A 26,583-nucleotide genomic window follows, 5' to 3' on the forward strand; every position below is an offset into this window, starting at 1 on the left:
TAAGTGGTCGGCCACACTGGGGTGGGATTGTTAGGTTGCGTGTATCCCAGAGATGTTCACTGCAATGCTCTGTGAGTTGGCGTTCTGTCTCCCTGATGTAGATTAGACCACATTAAGAGCAACAGACTTAGTCAATGAGGTGGGTGGATGTTCTGGAAACTCTCTGCTGAATGTGAAAAGCTTCTTAGGGGCCTTGGATGGAGGTGAGGAGGGCAGGTGTGGGTGCAGGTTTGACGCCACTTGTGGTGACAACGAAGGTGCCATGTGTAGAGGGTGGCTTGTTAGGGGGCGTGGACTTAATGAGGGAGTCACAGTGGGAATGGTCTCTGTGAAACGCAGATAGGGGTAGGGCGGGAAATATATGTCTGGTGGTGGGGTCCGACTATAGGTGGCAAAAATGGCAGAGGATAATGTGCTGTATCCAGAGATTAGTGCGGTGTCAGGTGCGGACCAGGGGGTTTCTATCCTTGTTGCGGGTTGGAGGGGTGGGGTTCAAGGGCGGAGGTGAGGGAAGTGGTGGAATTGCACTGGAAGGCATTGTTGATCATGTGGGAGGGGTAATTACAGTCCTTGAAATAGCAGGCCATCTGAGATGTCCTGGAGTGGAATTGCTCCTCCTGGGAGCAGATTCGGAGGAGGTGGAGGAATTAGGAGTAAGGGATAACATTTCTACAGGGGTGGGGTTGAGAAGAGGTGTAGTCCAGGAACTGCGGGAGTCATTGGATTTGAAGTAGATGTCTGTGTTGAGTCAGTCATCAGAGATGGAGATGAAAAGGTCCAGAAGAGGAGGAAGATGTCCGAAATGGTCCAGGTGAACTTAAGGTCAGGATGGAAGGTGTTAGTGAAGTTGATGAAAAGTTCAACCTTCTCGTGAGAGGGACAGAATATAAGGGAACCTGAGGGATAACGTTTTCATACAGAGGGTGGTACGCATATGGAATGAACTGCCAACGGAAGTGGCTGACATTAACGACATCTAAAAGGCATTTGGACAAATACATGGATAGGAAAGATTTAGAAGGATATGGGCTAAGTGCAGGGAAATGGGGTTTTTGGTCACCAGGGCAAAAGTGAGGACTGCAGATGCTGAAAACCAGAGTTTAGATCAGAGTGGTGCTGGAGAGGCACAGCAGGTCAGGCTGCATCCAAGGAGCAGGAAAATCCTCATTTCAGGCAAAAGCCCTTCATCAGGAACGAAGGAATTTTGGTCGCCAGTTTGGGCCAAAGGGCCTGTCTCCGTGCTGTAGGACTCTATGACTCTATGACTTGTAGTTTTCTGGTTTCCTTTTACATTCACATTGCAAAGTAGATTCATCAAAAATTCTTCTCAAATAATTAACAGCCCATTGATTTCAATAACATAATATAAACAGGACTTCTTTATTTCTCAAAATACACTTTCCTGATTCCTCTGGCTAAACTTTGCCTTTCGCCTTTAAACAGTTAACATCTTGAATTAACTAATTCCTTTACAGAACTCTCTCCAAGTCAGAAGCTAATTTAACTTTTGAAACTAAGAAGACATGCTTCTTCAAAAATTGAAAAAATGTTCCACTTCTGTGAATATAAAAAGGTCACAAAACCTGCCTCGTGGCTTTATAAAGTACCACAGCTTAAAATGTTTACATATTTGGCACAACAATCACATATTTGGCACAGTCCTTAATTGGATTATAACAATTTACAGAATTTGAGAAAAGGAAATGGAAACCAACAACTGGGTGTGTCTGTAAATCCCTCCATGTCTGTGTGGTGAACGTTAACAATCAGTGGCAATAATTCTGTAACATGATTCCTGCAAAATCTTAATGAAATAACCTGCACATATTTCCATGAGTTCAGCATATCCTTTAAAGCCAATGAAGTACATTTGAAATGTAGTAACTGTTTATATGTAGGAAAATGAAATAGATAATTGCACCAATCAGCAAGATCCACAAAGAGGAAAGAAATAATGAGCAGATAATTTGGGACAGCAGAAAGAACTTTCCAATTCTTCTTCAAAAGGTGCTGTAAGATCTTCTATATCCAACCAAAACGTTCAGTGGAACCTTAATTTGTCATCTCATCAGACAGATGACATTTGCAACAAAGCTCCAGACAGCATTACTACTCAGATGATGTGTTGCAAACAAACATTGGCTGTATAGGTGCAAATTACTGCACATGAATTACAGGTATCATTTTGACAGATCCCCTGCGATAAGCATCAATAGATACTGAGAAGTCACTCCTCCAATTGCAGCTTATCCATTGTGTAATGTTCTGACTGAAAAGCTTGGTGAAGATTGTGGTGGTTATATCCAGGAAAATGTTCATCATTTGATGGTGAAATGCAGAAGCTTTGGTTTCTCTGAAATGAGCTAATGTGAAAAGTCAGCTGGATTTCTAACCCTTTCTGCATATTATCAATGAATTGCTCATTTACAGTTTTGGTGAGTGTTTAGCTCCACACTTGGGTGAACTTCTAGTTTGTATGTACCCTGCTCTTTCCAAAGATCATTGCAGTATCTCAACACATGCTGTGATGATTCCAAGTAATTATTTTTCCAGATCTGCTACTTTGAACTGAAAACTCCCAGTGCCCTCAGTGAATTCACATTTGCTTTCATCAGATGGAAACATAACATTGTTGTTCACATGAACCAAAGAGTCCTTTGTCACTCTTATATTCCTTAAACATGATTTCCAGAAGGTACACAATTAGACTCATTAAAATATACTATTATCCAAAGACTATAATGCCTTACTTCAAGAAATGGCTTTCTATGTAACAGTAGAATCATAGAAACCCTACAGTGTGGAAACAGGCTCTTTGAAGAGTCACCAACCCAGACCTATTCCCCGACATTTACCCCTGACTAATGCACCTAACCTACACATCTCTGAACACTATGGGCAATTTAGCATGGCCAATTCACTTAACCTGCACATCTTCGGACAGTGGGAGGAAACCGGAGTACCTGAAGCGAACCCATGCAGACGCAGGGAGAATGTGCAAACTCCACACAGACAGTCACCCAAGGTTGGAATGGAACCCAGGTCCCTGGCACTGTGCGGCAGCACTGCTAACCACTGAGCCACCATACTGCTGTAACAACACTGAAAAGATCATTTTTCAAGGATGACATTATTTACCACAATTTTTTTTATTGGAAATTAGAGACGAATAGATTTGCAAACTTCTACAGTAATAAGTCGGATGTGGTGAGCTGAATGCATGTTGTTTTCAGAATCCTTGCAAAATCATTGGAGTCAAAAAAATATATTGAGGAAAATGTAATCTTTCTCTCTCTCTCTATCTCTGTCTCTCGCTCTCCCTCTCCACACTTGATCAACTTCTCTTTTGTATGTACCCTTTTTCTTGGCAGGCAGCTGATTTTAATACATCTCCATTCAACTTCCTAACCATATTGGTCAGGCCATCATGAATCAGACAGGTCAGAGATTACCAGCTAGGCTGAATGTAGCACAGGAATGAGCAATGCAAAGTTAGTGAGAGGAGGGAGGAAGGCATTGGGAGAGGTGAAGGGAAATGGGTTTGAGTGGTGGAGGAGTCTCTGGGGTGCAAGAAACATTGTCTGGCTAAAGTGAAAACAGTTTGAACATTTATATAGATTAACTTTTTTTCCAGGAGATCAGCGTCTCACCATTTTCAACTTTCTGGGAAACCACAACCACTTATTCCTCGTGCCAATGTTAAAATATCAGCTATGTAATAGAATTCTATCTGCATAAAATCAAAATGGCCCCATTGATTTGAACCAGTATCTTTACTGCCTGTAATATTGAATTGTAATTGGTGATATAGAGGTTGCAGGTCAGTATCTCCATTTTCTATTACGTTTAATTGTCTCTACCTGTTTCTGATGAATCAGAGACTGTTGGAAGTTTTCTGATTGTCTCCATCCAACAGCCTGAAAAATGCATTGGTTTGCAGATGGTTTGCACATGCTTTAAAGTTAGAATTGAATATTAGAATTGTAGAGTCATTTATGGCATAGTAGGAAGCCATTCAGCCCACCATGTCCATTTCAGCACCCTGCACAGAAATACAGTCACTCCCACTCCCCCACTCAATTCCTATAATCTAGCAGCTTTATTCTATCAAGTGTCTATCCAGTTTCCTTTGAAATCGTTGATTATTCCTGTTTCCATCATCCTCAAGGGCTGCAAATTCTAGCTTATTAGAAAGTCCCCTCTGCATCTCTTGCTTGAAATCTTAAATTTGGGTCCCTGAGTCATTTCGCCATCAGCCAATGGAAAGCATTTTTCCATGTTTTAAGCATCTATGTATGTAAAATGGATGAGAATCTAAATACAAATGACCACATAGGCCTAGTGATCGCATGATAAACCTTAAGCTCCAACTCAAAAGGAAAGAAGTCAGTGCAACCACTATAACAGCAGTTCATATTAGATCTAGATTAGAGAAAGATGCAGGAAATTGATGTTCTTGATCAAAGTTTTCAATTATGCTTTAGACAAGTATACATATAGCATTGCAAAATCATTCTTTATAGTCAACCTTATTTGCATGCAAACAGAGGAACCGTCAATGCCTATGCTATAAAGAAATGTGAGGGAAATCATGTCTCACAAACATTATTGAGTTTTTTGAGGAAGTAACAAAAAAGATTGAAGGGAGCAGAGTGCTAGGCATTGGCTACATGAACTTTAGTAGGGCCTATGGCAAGGTTCTGCATGGTAGATTAATTAGTAAAGTTAGATCACATGGGATTCAGGATGAGGTTGCCGATTGGATTCAAAATTGGCTTGACAGTAGAAGACAGAAGATGATGATGGAGGGTTGGTTTTCAGATTGGTGACCTGTGACCAACAGTGTTCCACAGCGATTGGTACTGAGTCCACTTTTGTTTGTCATATATATAAACAAATATAGATGAGAATATAGGAAGCACGGTTAGTAAGTTTGTGGATGACACACAAATTGGTGGTTTGGTGGACAGTGAAGAAGCTTACCTAAGATTAAAAAAGTGATCTTGATCCATTGGGCCAATTGGCTGAGCAGTGGCAGATGGAGTTTAATTTGGACAAATGCGAGGTATTACATTTTGGTAAAATGAACAAAGGCAGGACTTTACAATTAATGGTAGTACCCTGGTTAGTGTTGACAAACAGAGATTTAGGGGCTCAGGTACATAATTCTTTGAAATTTGCCTCACAGGTAGACAGAGTGGTTAAGAAGGTGTTTAGCATGCTTACCTACATTGCTCAGACCTTTGACTATTGGAGTTGGGATGTCATGTTGAGGTTGTACAGGATGTTGTTGAGTCTTCTTCTGAAGTACTTGTACTGTTCTGGTCACCTTACTATTTGAAGGATATTATTAAACTGGAGAGGGTTCAGAGAAGACTTACCAGGATGTTGCCAGGACTGGAGGATTTGAGTTATAAAAATCAGCTGGATAGACTGGGATTTCTTTCACTGGCGAGGAAGAAGTTGAGGGGTAACATTATAGAGGTTTACAAAATCATAAGGGGCATGGATAAATTAAACAGCAAAAGTCTTTTCCTTAGGATGAGTGAGTTCAAAAACTAGGGGACATATTTTTAACATGAGAGGGGAAAATTTGAAAAAGAACATGATGGGCAACATTCTTACATAGAAAGTGGTTTGTATGTGGAATGAACTGCCAAAGGAAATGATGGATGCATGTATAGTTACAACATTTAAAAGACATTTGGACAAGTACATGGATAGGAAATGTTTGGAAGGATATGAGCCAAATACTGGCAAGTGGAACTAGTTGAGTTTGGGATTAATTTGGGTCGGTGAGGTCTAGTTGGACCAAAGGATCTGTTTCCATGATGTAGGACACTATAACTCTGAGTGGAATATAACAGTGTAAAGTTAAAAGATTGACAAATGCCAATTAAATAATCTTAGTCATTGATTACTTGACCCAATTTATTTGTAAGCATTTTTATTTAATAATTCATATCAGCAAGAGAAAATTCTCCAATCCCTAGTGCAACATGAACAATAGAAACTACAGAGAGAAACAGAAAAATCCAAATCTCAATGTGAAGAGAAGGTTTCATGATTCACCTGTAAAGCTTTAAATGGAGACTTCAGAATCCCTCTATTGAGTGACAAAACTTTATTTCCAAGCATTTGCATCTCATTATGATCCCAACTTATCTCCTGCATTTTCAATCCTCCTCTCCATCCCTGAGAAACTAAACAATACAAATGCCCGAAGTAAGGCAGAGTGATACCTGGCAAATGCAGCTACTGATTGCTTATCCTGGCCTTCATCTGGCTCTACTTCACCACAACTTCCTGATATTATCCTCTTTGACTCTTCCGCCACACAAGTCAGTGTGGGCAAACTACCTGCTTCACTAGATGACCATACTTCCTCTTGGATTAACCAATACATCATCTCAGCCCTTCAACATTTGGAACTCAGAGATACCTACAACTTGTATGTTTATGCAATATCACTTTGCACACAGGGACACACACATATCTCATACAAAGGACACATCTTATGACTCTTATCTTGCTTTCTTACTGGTCGTTCATTTTGGACTTGTTGAAGATCACCAGCCTCTATATACTTCATGATTCTTTCTTAGTGCCCATTCACAGGCTTCAGCATTGATGTATGGACTTCTAGTTTCATTGTGATACATATTGCTTCTCAGCACACAGCAAATTCTGTGCTCAGTTACAAGCAGCCAGCCCTTGTGCTTGCATTGACTTTAATACAGGGAAGAGTTAGACAGGTTCTCATCCTGAAATATTGAACAGTTAGAAGGGCGGCTGTGCCATTGTGCAACAATGTGCTGTGTCAACATCAGAGCTGCAGCATGTGTCTGCAACTTACACAACAATACAGTGCATGTGCTCCATTAAGTGACCATATCAAAGGAGAACAGTCCTTAAAGGGATGGAATGGTTCTTGCAGTCAAGTCAAGAATGAGTTACTCGAGTCTATAGTGTTAAGCGGTTTATCCAATTCCAGTCCGAAGATTTGGTCACAGTCAGTCAAGTGCATAGCCCTATCACAGTCTGGGTATCTATGTTCTTGAGGAATTGCACTGTGATCAGTCTAGATTAACTGATTTAAAAATGTTACTGATGCCATCAGTCAAGCTGCTCAGACAATGGGATTCTCCACCATCACTGACTTTTCCCAGGTGCAAGGCACAATAGGTTGCACCTACATTGCTTTGAAAGCATCCTGTGGACCAAACTGAAGCATTTGTCAAAAGAAAAGGCCTTCAATACTTTAATACTATGTGATCATTGCTACCAAATTCTGAAGGCTGGCACCAGGCACCCTGAGAGCTGTCATGATGGTTACATACAAAAGAACTAACAGGTTCCTCTGTCATTCCAATGGTTTTGCAGAGTCGCCATCAAAGTAGGAAATGTCCAATTTGTGTGTCCATTCAAATCAGTGCAACTTGGGAGATCCCTTAGCTTTACAGTAGATGGCAAATTGAATTTCATATCCTTATTACCACAATTGGCAGGAGGTAAAATTAGGTTATCACTGAGACTTTCACCCAAAGAGATTGATAATTTATTTGTCTACTTTGAACAGCAATTCAAATGAATAGAACATGCTTGTAGGTTGGTGAACATTATACTTTCAAAGTGGGATAAAAGTTAAGAATGAACGAATGAATGAAGGGATTTCACTCTCAGTTTCAGTAACTCATTCAATTGAGGTATTTCCTTCCAGACAGAAGGCTATAATTGGGAAGGTTAAATTAATCTTAAAAATTAAAAGGTCAGATAGACACAACTATTTCCTTATGTGGGAGAGTGCAGATCATGAATTTTAGAAATAGGTAGGGATTGTGGAGTGATGTCAGGAATGACCTCTCCCTTCAAAATAGTTAGTCAAAATCGTGAACTTCTCCCATCCCCCACCCCCTACACTTCAATGAATCGAGGTCAACAGTACATTCCAAAATTATGTTTGTCAGATTTTGTTAGCAAGGGTATTAAGTTAAATAGAATCAAAATGAATAAATAGAGTTCACGTAGAGTTCAGTCATGATCGAATGGAATGTTTGAACTGACTCGAGGGACTCAATAGCCTATTCTTAAACAATTGTAGGCCAATGCTCAGAGCTTTGCCGGCCTCTGTGCTGCCCTGCATGGCTAATCAGCCCAATCTTTGCAAAGTCTCTTCCTGAAAAGATGATGCAAGCAGATTGCTTGAATTTGCTTAAGCCAGAAGTAGATAGATTCTCAATACGTAAGGTGGCACAAAGTTATCAATGGTAGATGGGAAATCAGATTTGAGGTTACAATCAGATCAATCATAATCTGATTGAATAGTGGAGCAGATTTAAGGGGACAAATGGCCTACCTGTGCTGCTGATTCATACGTTTACATTGAATTGAATTGAATTGAATTTATTGTCACGTGTACCGAGGCACAGTGAAAAGCTTCGTCTTGTGATCTATACAGGCAGGTCACAGAGTTAAGTAGCATAGATAAGTAAATAGGTAATCAGTAGCAAAAATAAAAACACAGGTACAGGCAAATGTTAAGAGTTTATGAGTCCATTCAGTATTCTAACAACAGTAGGGGAGAAACTGTTTTGAAACCGGCTGGTGTGTGTGTGTTCAGGCTTCTGTACCTTCTCCCTGATGGTAGAGTTTGTGGGATTGCCAGGGTGGGATGGATCTTTGAGAATGCCGACTGCCTTTCCTTGACAGCCGGCCTGGTTGATGGATTCTATAGATGGGAGGTTGGCCTTTGTAATTGTCCAGGCCGAGTTCACCAATCTCTATAACCGTCTCTCATCTTGAATGGTACAGTTGCCATACCAGGTAGTGATACATCCCGACAGAATGCTCTCAATGTGCACCTATAAAACTTGGAAGAGTAATCGCCGTCATGCCAAATTTCCTCAGCTTCCTGAGGAAGGAGAGACATTGTTGGGCCATCCTGTTGAAAACCCACCTACACTAAGAAAGCTCTGGCCTATATGTCTAGCTGCGAATAAGCCACATTTCTTGACTCAAATAAGAAAACTGCTAATTCTTCTCCAGCATGTATAGCCTCAACAAAACCCTTCCTGGCTTCCCCTGACAACTAACATGCAGATCTGTTTGCAGATGGGAGAGAAGGTAAAAAAGACAGTGATAGAGGAGGAAGAAAGCAAGAGGGAAGCCTGAGGGGGTTTAAATCATGAGAAGGTATGTCCCATCGTGAAAAAGCCAGTGTTTGGCTGCCTGCTGAGCAGAGTGGGCCAGTTATAGGCAATTTGTATTAAAAGAATAATCATCACCATTTTGCAATGCAGCCAGCACTCCCCTTCCCACTCCCATCACCATCAGCATCACCATGAAGACAGCCTCCTTGCAGTTTCCTTGGATTTTGGAGGCTTCATGGCCCAAAGGAGGGGCCACTAATAACAATGGCTGGTCCTGTAGGCCCAATATACCATTGGAGCAGTTATTCCTCTGACAGCTTGAGCTTTCCTAACTGGCCCAGGCACAGAAACAAGCTTATCCTTGAGGATGATTCAATATGGACGCCCTGGAAATTTCCACCATTGTCAATTTGCCATCTCATATTGGGGTCTCAACAGAGTTAATGTCAAGACTTATTTCATCCTGCCACATTCCCACCTGAGGTCTTTGTGCAACTCTTTATTGACTCCATGCTAATATGGGCTTTATTTTTTTTTCTCAATCTGAAGTTTAGTCAAAAGTGTTGCGAGTCAAATCTGTTTGTGGGTCTCCTTCCTGAAAACTCACAGGAAAGTACGTTCCATCTCTTGAAGGTGTGGATATTTCCTGGAAAACCTCCAGCATAAGATAAAATAATCCAATTGTTCCTGTTTATCCTGAGTGGCAATACCAATGTTGGGCGTCAACACACATTCTCCAAGGGACTGTAGTGAATATTCTTTCTTCTTAAAGCTATTTAATTTAGTTTGCCTTAAAGATTAATACTTAAAGGTAACTTACGCTTCAAACCTTTCTGTATAAAACTAATCAAAATAGCATTCAGAATTTATGGGCGGCACGGTGGCACAGTGGTTAGCACTGCTGCCTCACAGCGCCTGTAGACCCGGGTTCAATTCCCGACTCAGGCGACTGACTGTGTGGAGTTTGCACGTTCTCCCCGTGTCTGCGTGGGTTTCCTCCGGGTGCTCCGGTTTCCTCCCACAGTCACAAAGATGTGCGGGTCAGGTGAATTGGCCAAGCTAAAATTGCCCGTAGTGTTAGGTAAGGGGTAAACGTATGGGTGGGTTGCGCTTCGGCGGGTCGGTGTGGACTTGTTGGGCCGAAGGGCCTGTTTCCACACTGTAAGTCTAATCTAATCATGGCAAAGGGGAAGTCACAGTGCTCCTGGTCCATTACAGGAATTAGATCACTGGAATAATACCAAGGATAAGAGACTTTAGTTACAAGGGGAGACTGGGATTGAGCTGTATTTTCCAATCTCTGATTAGTTTTGGAGATTGGGAACTCTTTCAAGACATAAACATGATCTTTGCAGCAGTAGGAAACATTTCAGGAAATACCTAATGAAAAGGTACTTTCATGATTGCAATGCAATTAAGTGAAGTGAACAGGTTCAGGAAGCTGAAAAGCAATTCTGTGTAACTGACTGGAAGGGTGCCTAGTATCCTTCACAAATGCTGGTAAGGTGAATGGGACAAAGGAGGTTGGATGAAACAGAGGCTTGAAGTAGGCTGAGGGAAACAGTCTTCACCACCAACATTATCTGTGACTCCAATTTCTTAGTGAGAATCATGCAGTTGCAAGCCACTGCCTGTGGTTGACTTCCCTCAAATTTGCAGATCTGCATTTTCAATATTGAGATATTTTATTTTAATTTAACTCCACTTCTGTGCTGTACCTTTGTCTGAATTGCAAGACTCCTATGCACCACTATTAGAATTGCATAGCCTTTAGAAAATATGTGTTAATTGTTTCATTGATGTCCTTCAATGGCTATCAGCCACTGCGGGGTATTTTGTCTGAGCACTGAAGTCACTTCTGGGAAAACTGAGAGGGGCTGGGAACGTATTGACAATCCTGTCTTATTCCTAACTTCTCTTGCATGGAGGAATGTGAGCCCTCGTGGGAAGAACCCAGCATGGAACATCTGGAGGCCTTCGGCTAAAAAAGAACTGCCATGTTGAACGTTTCTTATTTCTTTATCTTTCTGATTTGAACTGAAGATTTTGTACCTAGACGCCTTTGGAGCCGGGAATGGCAACTTTTCATTTTACTCCTGTATCCTTCCACTTGAGTGCAAGTGACAATTTTGATTTCAATTCTACTCCCAGCTCCTAACCCACTTATAAGGCGTGGCTAAAAATCCATGATGCACAATCCAGCCATCCAATCCGATAAATGTCGGTTAAGTTTGCTGAGGTCACTTATTCACCCTGGTATCTCCTGAAACTGACCTGCTATGATTCCCAGATCGATGAAGTGCTGAGACTACACGAGGAGTTTTAATACATGCTCGTCAAGTTGTGATTACATTTTCATTCAAAAACCTGAGTGAGAAGCCATCAACAGTTTCCCATTGTTCTGATTCAGGAGTGGGGCAAAGGAGGCAGTAAACAACTTAAACTTTAATGCCTTCACTTTTGATTAATCTATTTCCTTTGAGGTCTGGCTGGACAAGGTCATTTTTACACACTAGCTTCAGTTTTGACTGGTTTCTTACAAGATTGCAATACCCATTATGCTGCCCATCATTTCTTTCAGCCAGAGTGATGAGTAAAGAGATCAAGATTTCAAGGACTCAATCTTTAATAGTTCAAGAATATCAATCCCACGTGTAGGTAAGTTGAGATAATGAAATGGAAGAGTTCATTATAACCAAATGAAATTTCAGGAATTTTTCGAATAATGAATATTTACGACATAATGAAATGAGTTCTCATCGAATGGCAATTCTCCCCAAGTCAATAACTGAGCAAGTTGAGATATTTTAAACGTATTGTATTTTTTATATCAGATAAGAGTTTCTGCCTCTGTAACAAGCTGCAGATATGGCATCCTTATTAATTTTGAATTAACATCCTTCTAATACTTCTAGATTAAATCTAGGCTTCCTAGTTTTTGATCCTTTTGCTAAGGAATAACAGGTACTTCCTAACCCTCCTGATTTTGTAAACCTCAATTAAATCTTCCTTGGTCTCCATAGTTCTAAAGAAACAACTCCAGCCAAAGTTTTGAAATCCTGCTAACACCCTTGTTAATATCTTTTGTGTCCTCCCTGGTGTGATCACAATTCATCCTGTAATGTGGTGAACATAATTATATTCAGTTATAGTCAACTGGTGTTGGACTGGGGTGGACAAATTAACAATCTCACAACACCGGGTTATCGTCCAACAGGTTTATTTGGAAGCACTAGCTTTCCGAGCGACACTCTTTCATCGGGTGGTTGTCCTGATGAAGGAGTGGTGGTCTGAAAGATAGTGCTTCCAAATAAACCTGTTGGACTAAAACGTGGTGTTGTGAGATTGTTAATTTGTCCACCCCAGTCCAACACCAGTACCTCCAAGTCATATATTCAGTTTGCTAGCCAAAATTCTAGCTTGGACTCCCAATTCTTGAAACTGACAAAACAACCTACAGTCTATGAAATACACAAAAACAGAAGTTGCTGGAGAAATTCAATAGGCTGGTAGCATCTGGTTAGAGAAAACAGAATTAATGTCCAGTGACCCTTCAGAACATCTTCAATATAATTGTGAAAAAGAGTCACTAGACCTGAAATATTATTTCTGTTTTCTCACCACAGATGCTGCTGGGCTGCTGAGTTTCACCAACATTTTGTTTTTTGTATATTTCTGATATCCAGTATTCATCATTCTTTGTTTCATTCTACCTTGGATCCTATGACAGCTTTGCTGCATCCTCAAATTGTCAGGAACAGTTTGCTGATTTTCAATTGTCAACTAGTGAGATTTTTAAATGCTTGCTAATTTTATCTCTTACTGTGGACTCAACGAGTTTTCCTCTAACTGATAGTTAGTATTTTACTTATGTGTCTTTAAGTTGTGACTAACACTGACAAGACAATATTTAGTGTCTATTTCTCATTACCCAAGGTCAGTTAGGTTTTTAAGGCATTCCAAAAACTTGCATTGTCATTTCCTGGTCTAAGATAAATTTGACCACATTCCTACTGAATTTGAATTCACCACTTCCAGGCACTTGTTTAGTATCATGACCATTATATCATCATGATCATGGCCAATTAAAGTGATTGACACACAAAAACATCCCAAAGAGGCCATCTGATCCTTTATACATACCTCATAATTCAATTTGACGATGGGAATCATAATTACCAGGTTCATCATTTTCATTCTTTTTGATTCAGTCCTTTGCTTTGCAACATGGCATCATGCAACAACTTGATCGCTTGCTTCATAATTCATGTTGTGATAGGGTCACATGATACGTCACAAAAATAGAAAAATCACACAACACCAGGTTATAGTCCAACAGGTTTAATTGGAAGCACACTAGCTTTCGGAGCGCTGCTCCTTCATCAGGTGATAGTTGAGGGCTTGATCGTAACACAGAATTTATAGCAAAAATTTGCAGTGTGATGTAACTGAATTATACATTGAAAAATTGATTGTCTGTTAAGCCTTTCATCTGTTAGAATACAGTGATAGTTTCACTTCTTTCATGTGTAAATCACAAAACCTTTTTTTTAAAGTTGCATTCTCGGGTTAGCTGTTAACAATGGTGATAGCTAGACAATATGTTGAAGGTGTTAACCCCATGTGTTCCCTGTCTATGACCTGATGTTTAGATTGATTCTAATCTAAAAAGTGAGATAACAAGAGTTTTACATAATTCATGCAGTTTTTGAGCTCAGAGTTCTACATGAATGTATGCAGTTTTTGAGCAAAGTGCAATGTAACCCTGCAAGTACAAATTCACCCCACACAATATATGTGTGCATGTGGGTCTTTGTCTGTCTGTGTGTGTGTGTCTGTCTGGGGTGGGGATTGTGAGTGTGAGAGAGTGTGTGTGTGTGTGTGTGTGTGTGTGTGTGTGTGTGTGTGTGTGTGTGTGTGTGTGTGTGTGTGTGTGTGTAGTGGGTGCAGAGTGTCTTAAGTCTGTGAGGGGGTGCATGTCTGAGTGTGGGAGTGTGTGTGTCTATAAGGGTGTGTGTGGGTGTCTGTGTGCGCGTCTGTGTGTATCTGTGTCCGTGTGTATGTGAGTGTGTGTGTGTGTGTATAGGAATATCTGTGTGTGTATGTCGTGCAATGGTGATCACCTGTGTGACATGAACCCAAGGTCCCGGTTGAGGCCCTCCCTATCGGTACCGAACTTAGCTATCCGGCTCTGCTCAGCCACTTTCCTCTGCTGCCTGTCCCAAAGTCCACCTTGGAGGATGGTCACCCGAAGGTCCGAGGCTGAATGTCCTGGACCACTGAAGTGTTCCTCAACTGGGAGGGAACCCTCCTGTCTGTTGATTGTTGTAATTTTTCAGTCCCTGGGAAGTACTGAACAACGAAGGGTACCCTGTCAGTCGCAGCACGTGTCTGTCTCCTGAGGAGGTCATTACGATTCCTTGCTGTGGCACGTCAGAACTGGCGGTCGATGAGTTGAGCATCATACTCCATTCTTGTGAGAGCATCCTTGAGTACTTCCAGGTGTCCGTCACGTTCCTCCTCATCTGAGCAGATCCAGTGTATGTGTAGGGCTTGTCCATAGGGAATGGCTGTTTTAATATGTTTTGGGTGGAAGCTGGAGAAGTGTAGCATTGTGAGATTGTCTGTGGGTTTGCGGTAGAGCGTGGTGCTGAGGTGTCCATCCTTGATGGAGACGCATGTGTCCAAGAATGAGACAGACAGTCAAGCGTAGTCCATGGTGAGTTTGATGGTGGGATAAAACTTGTTGATATCACTGTGTAGTTTTATCAGTGACTCCTCGCGATGGGTCCAGAGGAAGAAAATGTCATCAATGTACCTGGTGTACAATGTTGGTTGGAGATCCTGCATAGAGAAGAAATCTTGTTCGAACCTGTGCATAAAAATGTTGGCATATTGGGTCCCCATGGTTGTTCAGTGTGTCTGGATGAAGAATTGGTTGTCAAAGGTGAAGGCATTATGATCGAGGGTAAAGCGGATGAGTTGTAGGATGGTTTTTGGAGACTGGCAGTTGTTGGTGATGAGTACTGAGGCTGTTGCCGCAATGCCATCCTTGTGGGGGATGGTGGTGTAGAGTGCAGAAACGTCCATTGTGACGAGGAATGTTCCCGGTTCGACTGGTCCGTGGGTACTGAGTTTCTGTAAAAAATCCGTAGTGTCGCGACAGAAGCTGGAGATCCCCTGTACAATAGGTTTCAATATGCCTTCCACATAGCCAGGGGGATTCTCACATAGGTTCCCATTGCCCGACACGATGGGACGTCCCGGTGTGTTGGCTTTGTGTACCTTTGGAAGGCAGTAGAAGTCATCTACATGAGAAGTACGAGGGGTGAGGGCGCGTAGGGAACTCTGAAGGACTGGATCCAAAGTTCTGATCAGTGTGTTTAATTCTCGGGTGTATTCTTTGGTCGGATCAGCTGGTAGTTGCCTGTAGTGTTCCAGGTTCTTCAGTTGTCGGTACACCTCCTTGTCGTAATCTGTTCTATTCTGAATGACAATGGCTCTTCCTTTATCTGTGGTTTGATGACAGTGTTGTAATTGGTTTTGAGAGCCTGGATGGCATTGCGTTGTGAACGGGTGATGTCTTGCTCTACCTTTTGGGTACGGCTGATGAATCTGGCATATATATATTTCCTGACAGTTTGAGCATACATGTCAAGCCCAGGGCAGCAGCCCTCCGGTGGCGTCCATGTTGAACACCTTCTTTGGTTGCTCCTCTACAGATCCCTGTGATGACTGTTCCAGTTCATCAGTGGGCACAGTGGGATCACTGCCAGCACCTTGAAAGAATTCCCGGAGTCTCATTCGTCTGATGAACTCCTCTACGTCTGCTGCCAGAACCAACGGGTCCATTTTGGTGGTGGGGCAGAAGTTGAGACCCCTACTCAGGACTTCAATCTCTTCCGGTCGAAGGGTGCGGTCTGATAGGTTGACAATAGACTTCCCCGCAGTGATAATGTTATCTACTGTGGTTCCAGGGCGGGCTTTGCTATTACTGGTAAGAATGCCAAGAATCATCACAAGAAGAAACGGTCATGAAGAGTTTAATATTCAAATGGTACGTGACCAAAACAAGGGTCACAATGATACACATTAGTGCTTCATTTTCAATAAATCCACAGATTGTTTTAACAGCAATTTATACTCCTTGTTTGAAATGAATTATTAGATTGGCTTCTCGGAGGGTTTCCAACTGCAACTGTGTTTACTGGCACTGGTACTGAACTCTTAAGCACTAGGACGATGCAGAATATGAGCAGGATATAGTAGCGTGTAAGTCCTTCTGCATTGCAATGCTAGTGTCCCTACCTCTAAGCAAAATGCCAGGATTCAAGTCCCACCTTCTCCAGAGGTGTGTCTTTTTCACATCAGAACAGGCTGATTTAAAATATTGGCAGTAGCATGGAATAAAGCTGTGGAATCCTCAAGCAATGATGAGAATGCCCTGACAACAACAGGGAAATCATTATAGCTTTCTGGACACTGCACAAGCAGCAGTGGGCAAAACCATAATGCAATTTGATGATGAAGATCAACCACATTTACCACAGACCAGTACAAAAATAGCCAAAAGCCAGTTGAGGGAGAGCTTCCTGGAAGAGACTAATCAGGGCTAATTGATCAGGTTTTGGCTAACTCATGTTCAGGATGTGACATTGAACAGGAATAAGCCAGTCACCCTGTCAAGCCTGCTTTGACATTCAATTAGATCATGGCTGATCACTTAACTCATTGTCACTTACTTGCACTAATACCATATGACTCGATATCTGTAATTTCCAGAAATATATTGATTTCCTTTTTGAGTATGATCAATGATCAAGTTTCCATAATCCACTGGGGAGAGAATTTCACCGATTCCATGCTCTCTGATGAAGATATCACTCTTCATCTCAGTCTTAAATGACCTAGCCCTTATCTTGAGATTAAATGCCATAGAAAAGTAGAAGTATAAAATACAGGCCTATTAGGCCGGTTTACCTTTCAAGCTTGGTCCATCATTCAATATAATCATGGTCGATCATTCTGGCTTTCTTCCAATATCCTTTGACCCCTTTAGTCATGAGAACGATATTGACTTTCTTGAAAGTCTTCAATGTTTTGTCCACAATAGTTTCCTGTGGCAGAGAATTCTACAGGTTCACTATTTTCTGGATTAAGAAATTCTTTCTCATCTGTCGCCTATTCTTAAACTGTGAACCCTGGATTTGGACACACCAGTATTCAAAAACCTCTTTCGTGCATCTACCCTATATGAACTTGCTAGAATTCTGGAGGTTTCAATGAGATGCCCCACTCATTCATCTAAGCTTTACTGAATATAGTCCTAATCTCTCCCCGTACAACAGCCCTACCATCTCAGCAACCACTCTGGTAAACTTTCTTTATATTCCCATAATAGCCAGAACAGTTTTCCTCACATAAGGAGACCAAATTTTGCATAATACTCTCAGCGTGGTATTATCAATCTCCAGTACATTTTCAGCAAGATATCTCTGCTCCTGTACTTGAATCCTCACACTACGAAGGCCAGCATGCCATTTGCCTTCTTCACCACTTGCTGACCTACAAGCTTCCTTTCAGAGACTGTACAAGGATACCTAGGTCTCATTGCACCTCCCCCTTTTCTGATTTACTGCCATTCAGATAACAATCTGCCTGCCAGTTTTTGCTACCGAAGTGGATAACTTCACATTTATCCACATATTATATCTGCCATGTATTTGCCCACTTGTCCAAATCACACTGAAGCTTCTCAGTATCCTCCTCACAGTTCACCCTCCAATCCAGTTTTGTGTTATCCACAGACTTGGAGATTTTACATTTAGTTTAGTCATCTAAATATTTAATATATATTGTGAATATTTGATCCCTGCAGTACTCCACTTATCACTGCCTGACACTCTGAGAAAGACCCATTTATTCATATAACTTGTTTCCTTGTCTGCCAACCAATTCTCAGTCCATTTCATTACATGACCTCCAATTAAATATGCTTTGATTTGACATGGTAATCTCTTATGGGGGACCATTTCGAAAGTCTTGTGAAAATCTAAGTAATCCACATCCACTGGCTTTTCTTTATCCAACCCATCAGTTATATCCTTCGACAATTCCAGCACATTTGTCAAGCATGACTTCCCCTCTGTAGGTCCATGCTGACTCTGTCTGATCTTGTCATTATCTTACAAATGCTCTGCTATTATATCTGATATAATGGACTGTAGCATTTTCCCACCACCTTTGTCCAGTGTACTGGTCTATAATTTACTGTTTTCTCTCCACCTCCCTTCCTAAATCATGGGATTACATTAGGTATTCTTCAATCCATAGGAATCATTCCTGAGTCAACAGAACTTTGAAAAATGATCATTAACACATAGAACGATTCAGCCCATCTTCTCCATGCCAATCCAATGACACCCAGGTGCCCTTTCTAATCTCATATCCCTATAACTTACAGCACCTAAGATGCAGATCCAGGAACATTTTAAAAGAGTTTAGGCCCCCTCAGGGACCGACCTGCACTCCCAGTCACCCCATTTCAATTCCCCTTCCCATTCCCATGACCATCTCGGCCTCCCCCATTGCCACAGTGAATCAAACCACAAGTTGGCGGAACAACACCTCATTTTCCACCTGGGCAGCTTCTAGGCCAGAGGACTCAACATTGAGTTGTCCAATTTCAAGTAACCGCCCTTCCCTTCCCCTGACTCCCTTTCCAGATCCTCCCCCTCCCTTCCATTCCTCTAATAGGCCCTTCCTTCCAGCTACCAACGGGATTCATTCCTTCCATCAACCACTCATGTCATACTCTCTACCTATGTTCACCTATCCCTACCTCACTACTCCACCACCCCCAATTCTCCATCTTCACCCCTTTATCTGCAGCTCCCCTTACCCCCACCCCCAATCCTGAAGAAGGATTTCACCCAAAATGTTGACTCCACCACCTCCTGATGCTGCCTGACTTTCTGTGTTCTTCCAGCCTCCTGCTTGTCTATTGGGTTTCAGCCTTCAAGTGCATCTGGAACTTTCCTGCTGTGTTGAGAACAGTACAGTTGTGACATAAGTGGCATTTTTAAATGAATCTAGATTTTACCATTTCTAAGTTCAAGTCAAAATTCTAAACCATGGGGACCTTTGCATTTTTTGCTGACTCACCTGGATTCCTGAAGTGATTTGATATTGTACCTCTTGCAGTTTAAATCAAACACCATCTGTCAACTGAATGCAAAACCCGAAAATGAAAATATAGAGATGTCATCAATCCCAATAGAATTGTTCTCTTTATTCATTTTATGAGAAAATGTCCCAGAGGATATTTTGTGTAAAAATGACCTATTTAAGTGGAATCTTCTCCTCAATAAGGGCCTCGTGCATTGTCCTTAAAGCAGCAGGAAGTGTTTGCCACACAGCAGATGGGTGACCCGAGATTGGATTATTCAAATTACCTTGTGGTTATGATTAGACACAACTGTTTCTTGACATCCCAGGAACCTTGATCTACATTGAGGTGTGACGTCTATTTGAACATGGTAGACTTTCCATGACTTGAAGAATGAGTAATTCTTACCATGGACCCAGAGATGTTGTCATCCATTACAGAACAGCTTGTCAAAGTACTAGCACTGTCTTTACATTCAGATTATTATTAGAAGCTGAAACTCCAAACTGACAAAGTGCTTCCCTTCCAAGAGGCAGCACTTTCATCCAATCTATCCTTAAAAAGGACCAAGAAAATAGTTGAAGGTTAAAACTTTGGCCCGAGGTGACTTGAGGGGAGGAGGAAAGCAAAGATATAAATATTCATTTATTAAATGGATGTAGGTTTGCTCGCTGAGCTGGAAGGTTCATTTTCAGATGTTTTGTCATCATCCTAGGTAACATCTTCAGTGAGCCTCTGGACAAAGCACTGCTGATGTTTCCTGCTTTCTATTTATGTTTCCTGCTTTCTATCTATATGTTTAGGTTTCTTTGGGTTGGTGATGTCACTTCCTATAGTGATGTCATCTCCTGTCTTTTTTCTCTCAGCGAGTGGTAAATAAGGCGCAAGTCAATGTGTTTGTTGGTAGAGTTCCAGATGGAATGCCATGCTTCTAGGAAATCTTGTGTGAGTCTCTGTCTGGCTTGAACTAGGATGGATGTGTTGTCCCAGTCGAAGTGGTGTCCTTCCTTATCTGTATGAAGGGATACTGGTGAGAGAGGGTCATGTCGTTTTCTGGCTAGTTGATTTCTCAGGGAGTGGTAAATGGTAAAATGACATTACCATTTCAGAACCTCAACCTGAGCTACAAATCTTCTCAAAACTCATTTGCTATATGTTCATGGTAGAAAGAGGTACTGAGAAAGAACTTAGGCTCTTATTTTCTTGGCCCATCTGCTATGAGGCACTTTATCAAAAACCTTGTACGCCACATAAAATGCATTGCCTTTACCAACACTCCTGTTAACTTGGAACCCATACCTTTGCCCTATGGAGAGCTACCTATAGAATTCATAAAAGGAACTAGGTCATAATTACATTGGATCACATGGAACATGAGCCTCTGTCTAAGACAGGAGGTTCTCTCCTACAAACTTCTCTTTGTCACATTTAAGAAAATTTATTGCTCTTCACTCAGCATGTAGGCCTCACATGAGGACAGCATTCAAGAACACAAAACTGCTGTTCTGCCGCTCACTTCTAATCTCTTCTTTTTGCACTTCTAATCTCTTCCTCCCACATCTGGCCAACAATATCTCTGAGCCCATATAAATCACAGCTTTAATTCCAAGAAAATAGCAGTGAAGTAAAGTGTCAAACTGGCACATTGAGACTCTGTCATGACACTTTCTTTGTTAGCTCCTTTAAATATACTTTGCTGTCATCTTTATCGTGTCTCTTTAGATGGCGCTACTGCATGTGTACTGTCACCATGCCTGCTTGAGGTAAATGTCCAGGACTGAAAATGTGTTGCTGGAAAAGCACAGCAGGTCAGGCAGCATCCAAGGAACAGGAAATTCGATGTTTCAGGCATAAGCCCTTCATCAGGAATGATGAAGGGCTTATGCCCGAAATGTCGAATTTCCTGTTCCTTGGATGCTGCCTGACCTGCTGTGCTTTTCTAGCAACACATTTTCAGCTCTGATCTCCAGCATCTGCAGACCTCACTTTCTCCTCGTAAATGTTCAGGAACCTACAGAGACAATGCAAAGGTAGTGGCTGAGTTATGAAAGCACTAAGAGATTGCCCATGAGCTAGTGGACCGTCCTGCCTTCTACTGCTACCCTCCCATTCTTATCTCCCTCATCAGTCATTCAAATCATTGCTTCTAATGAAGTCATGGCTCCAGAGCAGAGACTGATAAGAGTACTTTCAAGCCTTAATTTGGCATCATAAAACTGGGCGTTTCTGAAAGGAATCTGAGCTCAGCACTCCACCCTATCCAGACCATATTTGAAGATTCTTCAAATTCAGTTCAAAGTAACATTCAGCAGGAAACTGCACTCAAAATGTTGACGGATAAGCAGACATAATTGCAATAAGTGAAACAAAATATGTTGAATGATTTGACAAAGATAGTGAGGAGGATTTTTTAAAAATATGTTTAACCATTACATTACCATTGCAGCCTAATCTGGAACTCATCATTTATATTGAAAATAAAAATAACAATCATAAATCGTCAAAGGTCGTGGAGGTTAATTTTCATTGATGGGTCAAGTACTCAATTTAGAAACTCATCTAGGTCTTCCTGTTCACATTCTCCCCCTTTATAAATAGTTAATCTACCAGTTGCAGAAAGTGTTTATATTGTACAGCAAGATACAGTTTCTTTTGCTGATTAAATAAAATGCAGAAAGTTGAGTTATACAGAGTATTCCTCTGTGGAAGGGTCACCAGATCCAAAACATTAACTCTGATTTCTCTTCACTGACGCTGCCAGAGCTTTTCCAGTAATTTCTGCTTTTGTTTCTGAAAAATTACAGCATCCACAGTTCTTTCAGTTTTTAAATCTGATTCCTTACCCAATCTGACTTACATGTGAGTCCAGGCACTCGGAAATCTGGTTAACTTTTTAACTGTCCTCCAAATGGCCTAGCAAGGCACGCAATTGTATCGAACTGCTACAACAGTTAACAAAGAGCTGATTGGCATTCGCAGCCATTACCAAGGCAATGACAATTGCACACCTGCCTGGATGACTATGCAGAATCTGATTAGCCACTACATCCATCATTATTATGGAGTGGGACTTCCAATAGCAGGTAACAATGGTGAGGCTGGACTCCCAGCAAAGCATAGACTCAGACAGCCATTATGGTTACAACACAGAAGGAGGCCATTTAGCCCATCATGTCTACACTTGTCAACCCAAATCTAATCCCATTTCCTAGCTTTTGGTTTATATCCGTGCAGGTTGTGGTTATGCCAGTGAATATCTACCTACTGCTTAAATGTTGTGAGATTATGACTCAACCACCTGATCAGCCAGTGATTGCTAGAGTAAAAATATTCTTTTCAACTGTCATCTTAACCTACTACCTCTTAACGTAAACCTAGGACTCCTGGCATTGACCCTTCTACATCTTATCCATGCCTTCATAATTTTGTAGACCTCTATCAAGTTTATTCTCAATCTTTGCTGCTCCATTAAAACACCAACAACCTATCCAAACTTTCCTTATAGCCCAGACCCTCCAGTCTAGGCATCACCCTGGTGAATCTTCTCTGCACCCTCTCTAATGCAATCACATCCTTCCTAGAACGCACACTGTATTGCAGTTGTGGCCTAATCAGCATTTTATGGACTTCCAGTAAAACCTCCTTGCCCTTTCATTCTATGCTTCAGCTAATAAAGGTAAGTATCCAATAAGCCTTCTTAACCATCTTATCTATCCTGCTACCTTCAGGGATCTGTGGATATGCGTACCAACTTCCCTTGGATTTTAAGTAGTTTCCATGGTCTTGTTATTCATAGTGTAGTGCCTTGACTTGTTAGCCCTCCCCAAGTGCATTTTGAATTTTATTTGACACTGATTTGCCCACCTAACCAGTCTGTGAATTTTCTCCTGTTGTTTATGGGTATGCTTCTCATTATTTGCCATCCTACTGATTTCTGTGATATCAGCAACTTTCTTGATCATGCATTGGCAGATGGAACAGAGTGTGGGAAGATGTAATATTATGCACATTGGCTGGAAGAAGAGAGGAGCTGAAAATTAATTAAATGGAGAAAGGGTACAGAAAGGAACCAATTTCCTAACTGTTTTGAATTGCGAGTAATTCTTTTCTTCAGGGAAAAAAAAATTGTTTCTTTCATCTAACTTCAATCAAGGATGCTGCAAACTCTGAAAAAATGTTTTCCAACCTCTAGGTTTTATTTACCCCAAGCAAAAAACAAAATTCCGTATCTTCTAATTAAAAAAAAATGATGATTTTCATTGTTTACTCTGTATGATCAGAAAACTCCCACAATGAAAAAAGCTCCCATCATCACTTCAGCAACACTCTCTCTAAATAAAAATTCCAGAAATACTAACATGTTAAACTCCTTCTTACTCAGAGATCAAAACCTCCATGCCACTAGTTCAAATAAAACCTATAAAATAAATAATGTTAATACATATATAAATCACACCCAAATACAGCACAATGTTACATTAAACATCACGTTGGCCACCAGCAAAGCACCGTGGCCACAGTGTCACACAAAATCTCATACTGCAGCAACTCGCCATGCCTACTTTATTCCTTTTTCAAAATTTGTGACTTCTACCAACTTGAAGGACAAGTGAAACAGATACATGGGAATACCACCACCTGAAATTTTCCCTTGAAGTATCTCAAGACCCTGACTTGGAAATATATTGCCATTCCAACACTGTCGCTGAGATAAAATCCTGAAATTTCCAGCTTGGCAATTCTGTGAGTGTATCTACACCATGTGGACAGCGACAGTTCAAAAAACACAGCTCACTCTCATCTTCTCAAGAGCATTTAGAGAAAGGTAACAAATAGTAATCTTACCAGCAATGCCCACATCATAAGAACAAATCCAAAAAGCTGTGATAAAGACTACATTGAGTTTTAGTGTGGTGTCTCTGTAAGTGAAGTGCCTGCTGATAATCACTTAGAGATTTAATATGGGATATTGTACTAATGGGCATAATGTCAAATAAAAATAGGTGTCTATGGAACTAGATCAGCTATGAAGGGGAGAATATCAGTTGGAAATATTTGTGAAGAGAGTAATATGAAATTACCCCTCTCATGGTATTGGGACAGAAACTTGTTTGTCAGGGAAATATATTTTTCAATAGTTCTTTAACTTAGCTATAACCTTAACATTCATGTTTCCTAGCCAATCACAAACTGCTAACATGATGATAATTCACCACTGACAATTGAAAGATTTCTATTAAAAGGACCCCAGCAGGAATCATTTCTTCTTGGAACTTCATAAACCACAGGAATGGAAAGCAGACGTGGGATGGCAACCCCTGTGTCCCTGACTCTTCTCTTCCCTTCCAGCTGCAGGATGTGAAAGCATAAGCAACATTTCCCATGGGCAGGAAGAAAGGCTAGCTCTTCAAACCAAGCAGGCATGCTTGGAAGTGGCCAGAGAAGTTAACAGAATGGTATGATTCTTCCAGTCTGGATACTGTGCCTAAGAGGTTCAAGAAGGAAAGCAAAGAGTAATGAAAAACACAGTCTCAGATGCCATGCTCCACATTCTACCTTGCAATGTATTTTCCTTGCATAGCTCTCCTTGGAACAAGCAATCTTGCAGATTCATTTATTCCCCCATCATCAGGTGGAGGAATATCATCACAATCCTAACTTAAATGCTGACACCCACTTCTACCTTCATCTTGACATCATATGCCCATGCCTGACAGTTACCCTCCATTAAATAATGTCAATCCCTCCTCTCTATACAATCTATTTCTCACACTCATAACTCTGCTTCCAGGAGGAGAGAGAGCACAGCACACCACTGGATGGTTCCCCTTTGATATCTGCTTGATGAAATCTGCTTTGCTGCCCCCAACAATGTGTTCCCACCTGGTCTGTTATGAAGGAAGTCTTCCTCAAGGGGGTTGTAGATTTAAAATGAAGATCTGCAGTGAAGGTTAGATACTCAGGAACTGTTGTTCTGTGAAGTCCAAGAAGCTGATCCCAGCCTGTATTGCCTCTCTTACAGAAGAACTCTGTGTGTATCTCCTCTGTCCAATGGAGTGGCATGTGGTTGGAAGGCAACTGATGCCTCTACTGCTGTTGTTCCTCTGTTTCGAGGTGGGGCTGTGTAAATTGCTCCAATCCTGCAGAGAAGCTGACAATAGGGAAGATTAAGTTGCGATGGATAAAGTCCAAGGGAAAAACATCGAGTGATGCACAGCACAGAAGACCATTCAGAGTCTTTTCCAGTTGAGAAACAAACCTATTCAGTTTAATTATACCATCCAGCCCTTGGTCTGTGGTGTACAACACCTGATGTGCAGAGTCAAGTAATTTTTCTAATGTGATGAAAGTTACCGTCTCCCACACCCCTTCAAGTGAGTGAATTGCAGACTTGACCACCTTATAAATTAGACATTATTTAACAGACAGTGAATATATTGAACTGAAGGAAATGTAATTTTATATTAATAAACTTAAAAAGTCCTTAATTGCTTTTTGCTGTGTTTTTTTTCATTCGGTAATGGGAATAGGGCATCAGTGGCTAGGCCAACATTTCCTGTCCAATCCTAATTGTACAGAGGGCAGTTAAGTGACAACTACATTGCTGTGGATCTGGAATCACATGATGGCAGTTTCCATCTCTAAATGACATTAGGAAACCAGATGGCTTCCTCCAACAATCGACAATGGATTCACTGTCATAATTAAACACTTAATTCCAGATTTTTTTCCCTTGAATTTAAATTCCACCATCTGCTGTGGCAAGATTCAATCCCAGGTTCCCAGACATTGCCTGGGTCTCGAGGTTAACAGCCCACAAATATTACCATTAGGTCATCACCTCTCTTGTGTGTAGAATTACAAGAGCAAGTTCAAAAGTTGAATGGGGATCCAATTGAGATGTTTGAAATGATAAAGGGATTCATGGGGTGTATGCAGAGAATCTATTCCCTCTAGCATGGTAATGCTGTGCTAAAACATAATTTAAAATTGAGAGCCAGACATATGGTTATGACATTAAGAAACAATGTATTCACCCAAAAATAATGGATGATAAATTAATTGAAATTATTAAGAGTGTGACCATAATTGGTGTTTGATATGGTGATCAATGGAAATGAAGAAAAGGCAACAGGTAGAGATGAGGTTCCAATCAGTCATGGTATAATTAAAATGAGAGAACAGCCTTGAGGTGTTGAATAATCTCTACCTGTCTGTATGTTCCTGGGATAAAATTTTCTTCTAGAATTCCATCAGTTCATGAGA

General features: G+C 41.1%; 1 long non-coding RNA gene across 1 annotated transcript in view; it reads right to left on the bottom strand.

Annotated features, from left to right (window-relative positions):
• Positions 1–26,583, bottom strand: part of LOC132818846 (uncharacterized) — a 118,872-nt gene that overhangs the window by 60,394 nt on the left and 31,895 nt on the right. Inside the window, exon 2 of the long non-coding RNA XR_009645029.1 lies at positions 25,201–25,468. This is a non-coding gene — a long non-coding RNA (uncharacterized LOC132818846). The remainder of the gene's footprint in view (positions 1–25,200; positions 25,469–26,583) is intronic.

Source organism: Hemiscyllium ocellatum, chromosome 1 (genome assembly GCF_020745735.1).
Source record: "Hemiscyllium ocellatum isolate sHemOce1 chromosome 1, sHemOce1.pat.X.cur, whole genome shotgun sequence".
In the NCBI taxonomy this organism is placed as follows: Eukaryota; Metazoa; Chordata; class Chondrichthyes; order Orectolobiformes; family Hemiscylliidae; genus Hemiscyllium; species Hemiscyllium ocellatum.